Consider the following 4899-nt stretch of genomic DNA (forward strand, 5'->3'; position numbering starts at 1 on the left):
TCTCTCTCTCTCTCTCTCTCTCTCTCTCTCTCCCTCTCTCTCTTCCAGCCCTTCAGTTCCCTCTCTCCGCCTCGTGGTTCGATATCAGGCATCTCTCTGGCATATGGTCTGTAGATTCAATGGAAGTGACACTCCATCAAAGTATGTATATGGCTGTCATGGATAATGGCGTTGCTGCATAGATAGTGTGACTAGATTGTGTGACTGTGTGAGTAAAAGAGCTGAGGCACCTAGTCTGACCATCAATCTAATAGACTCACATTGTGTTGATAACACAGAGCTGAAGCACCTTCTCTGTCATTGAACACTGTATTGTCGTCAAATTAAAGTTTATTGGTCACGTACATAGTTGAGCAGATGTTATAGCAGGTGCAGCGAAATGCTTTTGTTGCTAGCTCCTAACAATGCAGTAAAATATATACTAACAATGATAGGTACAGCAGTAGCTATATTAGAGTAAGCTATGTCAATAATCCAGTATATAAATACATATGCAGTGTGTATGAACAGTGTAACTAAAATGCAATGACAGTAGTAGATATACCGTAATTTCCGGACTATTAAGCGCACCTGAATATAAGCCGCACCCACTGAATTAAAAAAATATATATTATTTTGAACATAAACAAGCCGCAAATGTCTATAAGCTGCAGGTGCCTACCGGTACATTGAAACAAAATGAACTTCACACAGGCTTTAACGAAACACGGCTTGTAACAAAAATAAATAGGCTTTAACGAAACACGGCTTGTAACAAAAAATAAAAAATTAGCAGTAAGCTTTAGTTGTCTTTTTGCACTGAGTCAATTCCTCACGCTGCTGTTTCCAACGTCTTATCATCGACTCATTAAGACCAAGCTCCCGTGCAGCAGCTCTATTTCCTTTTCCAACAGCCAGATTCAACTTGAAAGCTGCATCATATGCATTTCTCCGTGTCTTTGCCATGATGAGGGTGACAAAATGACTACCATAATCAGAATGATGGGAAGTTTGAGAGCGCTCGATTTAATCTAAACAGTAAACAGAAAAGTTGTTTGACCTTAACCCGTTCGGCAATTTCATTGGTCTAATGAAAGCTTCATGCCGCCAAAAAACTGAGCACGTCACAGAATGTGTTTTTTGGAGAAAAAAAAAGCGGGAAAAATCCATATATTAGCCGCGTCATTGTTTAAGCCGCGAGGTTCAAAGCTGGGAAAAAGTTGCGGCTTATAGTTCGGAATTTACGGTACTAGAATGAGTAATGTCGAGAATACAATTTTAAATACTCAGTACAAAACCCCATGGTAAAATGGACAGAATTGCAGGAAATTAGCTTCCAGACCAGAGTCCGGAATATATATATATATGTTTGTGAATGGTGTGTATAGACAGTATGGACAGTATGTGAATAGAAAAGGTGTGTACAGCAGTAGTTATATAGGATCAGCCATGACTAGAATAGAGTATACAGGGCAGTCGGAAAGTATTCAGACCCCTTAACTTTTTCCACATTTTGTTATGTTACAGACTTATGCTAAAATGTATTAAATCGTTTTTCCCCCTCATCAATCTACACACAATACCCCATAATGACAAAGCACATATCATATTTACATAAGTATAAAGACCCTTTACTCAGTACTTTGTTGAAGCACCTTTGGCAGCGATTACAGCCTTGAGTCTTCTTGGGTATGACACTACAAGCTTGGCACACCTGTATTTGGGGAGCCACTCAAGGACATTCAGAGACTTGTCCCAAATCTGCTCCGGCATGGTCTTGGCTGTGTGCTTAGGGTTGTTGTCCTGTTGGAAGGTGAACCTTCGGCCCTGTCTGAGGTCCTGAGCGCTCTGGAGCAGGTTTTCATCAAGGATCTCTCTGTACTTTGCTCTGTTCATCTTTCTCTCTATCCTGACTAGTCTCCCATTCCCTGCTGCTGAAAAACATCCACACAGCATGATGTTGCCACCACCATGCTTCACCATAGGGATGGTGCCAGGTTTCCTCCAGACGTGACGCTTGGCATTCAGGCCAAAAAGTTCAATCTTGGTTTAATCAGATCAGAGAATGTTGTTTCTCACAGTCTGAGAGTCTTTAGGTGCCTTTTGGCAAACTCCAAGAGGGCTGTCATGTGCCTTTTCTGAGGAGTGGCTTCCATCTGGCCACTCTACCATAAAGGCCTGATTGCTAGAGTGCTGCAGAGATGGTTGTTCTTCTGGAAGGTTCTACCATCTCTACAGAGAAACTCTGTCAGAGTGACCATTGGGTTATTGGTCACCTCCCTGGCCAAGGCCCTTCTCCCCCGATTACTCAGTTTGGCTGGGCAGACAGTTTTGTTCCAAACTTCTTCCATTTAAGAATGATGGAGGCCACTGTGTTCTTGGGGACCTCCTTCCGCAGATCTGTGTCTCGACACAATCTTGTCTCGGAGCTCTACGGACAATTCCTTCGACCTCATGGCTTGGTTATTGCTCTGACATGCACTGTCAACTTTGGGACCTTTTATAGACAGGTGTTTGCCTTTCCAAACATGTCCAATCAATTGAATTTATCACAGGTGAACTCCAATCATGTTGTAGAAACATCTCAAGGATGATTAACGGAAACAGAATGCACCTGAGCTCAATTTCGGGTCTCATAGTAAAGGGTCTGAATACTTATTTAAATAAGGTATTTCTGTTTTTGCGTTGTCATTTTGGGATATTGTGTGTAGACCTCTAGAGGATACAATGCCGCTAAAGGGATTGGTTGGACAACAACCAGTGAGAGCACGGCGCGAAATTCAAAACAAAATAATCTCAAAATTAAAATTCAAGTATTATACGGCATTTTAAAGATACTCTACTCGTTAATCCAATCACATTGTCCGATTTCAAAAAGGCTTTACGGTGAAAGCAAAACATTAGATTATTTTAGCATAGCACCTTAGCAACAAAAAAAAGCAATTTTCCAAGCACGGATAGCCATCACAAAACCAGATATACAGCTAAAATTAAGCACTAACCTTTGACAATCTTCATCAGATGACACTCCTAGGACATCATGTTAGACAATACATGCATTTTTTGTTCGATCAAGTTTATATTTATATCCAAAAACCCAATTTTTACATTGGCGCGTGACGTTCAGAAAATGTTTTCTCCCCATAACTCCGGTGAATAGGCACATTTAATTTACAGAAGAACTCATAAACGTTGACAAAATGTATAACAATTATTTAAAGAATTAGATATAATCTACTCCTTTATGCAACCACTTTGTCAGATTTCAAAATAACTTTACGGAAAAAGCACATTGTTCAATATTCTGAGTACAGAACTTAGCCTTCAATGCTAAGATATACAGTTAGCCTACAACCACAGCGTCGACAAATCTCAAAAAATATGTTCGAAATATTTACTTACCTTTGCTGATCTTCGGCAGAATGCACTCGGATGGGCACCCACTTCCACAAGAAATGTTCATTTGTTCTGCAAAGTCCATCATTTATGTCCAAATACGCCCGTTTTGTTGACCCATCCAGAACACTTTACAATGCCATGTGGCGTGGACGCAAATCCATAGACGAAATGTTCAAAGTTCCATTACCATTTGTAGAAACACATCAAACGATGTTTACAATCGATCCTTTAGGGTATTTTTTAACGTAAAATTGCGATAATTTTACAACCGGGCAATAGGTATTCACCCCAGAAGAAAAATAAAAAAAAACGAAGTCACGTGCACGCGCGTCATAAGACACCTGTCCTCAGACTGGCCAGTGATTGACTGAGCCATAATTTTCTGCCCGGTAACAGGTGACGGATGAAACCAGTTCCTAAAGATTGTTGACAGCCAATGGAAGAGTTAGGAGGTGCAACGTTAATCCTATGTCACTGTAGTTTTTCAAGGGATTCAAAAGAAAAACTACATTTCTGATTACATTTTTCTCAGGTTTTTTGCCTGCCATATGAGTTCTGTTATACTCACAGACAACATTCAAACTGTTTTAGAACCTTCAGAGTGTTTTCTATCCAAATCTACTAATAATATGCATATTCTATTTTCTGGGCCAGAGTAGTAACCTGTTTAAATTGGGTACGTTTTTCATCCGGCCGTGAAAATACTGCCCCCTAGCCCCAACAGGTTTTAATGAGGAAAAAAATGGATTTAATCAATATCAGCATAAGGCTGTAACGTAACAAAATGTGGAAAAAGTCTAAAGTTTTGAATACTTTTTGAATGCACTGTATACATATAAAGTGGGAAAAACAGTATATAAACATTATTAAAGTGTCCAGTGTGATGACTCTATGTACTGTATACAGTTGACGTCGGAAGTTTACATACACCTTAGCCAAATACATTTAAACTCAGTTTTTCACAATTCCTGACATTTCATCCCGTTTTAGGTCAGTTAGGATCACCACTTTTTTTTAAGAATGTGAAATGTCAGAATAATAGTAGAGAGAATTATTTATTTCAGCTTTTATTTTTTTCATCACATTCCCAGTGGGTCAGAAGTTTACATACGCTCAATTAGTATTTGGTAGCATTGCCTTTAAATTGTTTAACTTGGGTCAAACTTTTTGAGTAGCCTTCCACAAGCTTCTCACAATAAGTTGGGTGAATTTTGACCCATTCCTCCTGACAGAGCTGGTGTAACTGAGTTAGGTTTGGAGGCCTCCTTGCTCACACACGCTTTTTCAGTTCTGCCCACAAATTTTCTATAGAATTGAGGTCAGGGCTTTGTGATGGCCACTCCAATACCTTGACTTTGTTGTCCTTAAGCCATATTGCCACAACTTTGGAAGTATGCTTGGCGTCATTGTCCATTTGGAAGACCCGTTTGCGACCAAGCTTTAACTTCCTGACTGATGTCTTGAGATGTTGCTTCAATATATACACATAATTTCCATCCTCATGATGCCATCTATTTTGTG

This window comes from Salmo salar, chromosome ssa01 (genome assembly GCF_905237065.1).
Source record: "Salmo salar chromosome ssa01, Ssal_v3.1, whole genome shotgun sequence".
In the NCBI taxonomy this organism is placed as follows: Eukaryota; Metazoa; Chordata; class Actinopteri; order Salmoniformes; family Salmonidae; genus Salmo; species Salmo salar.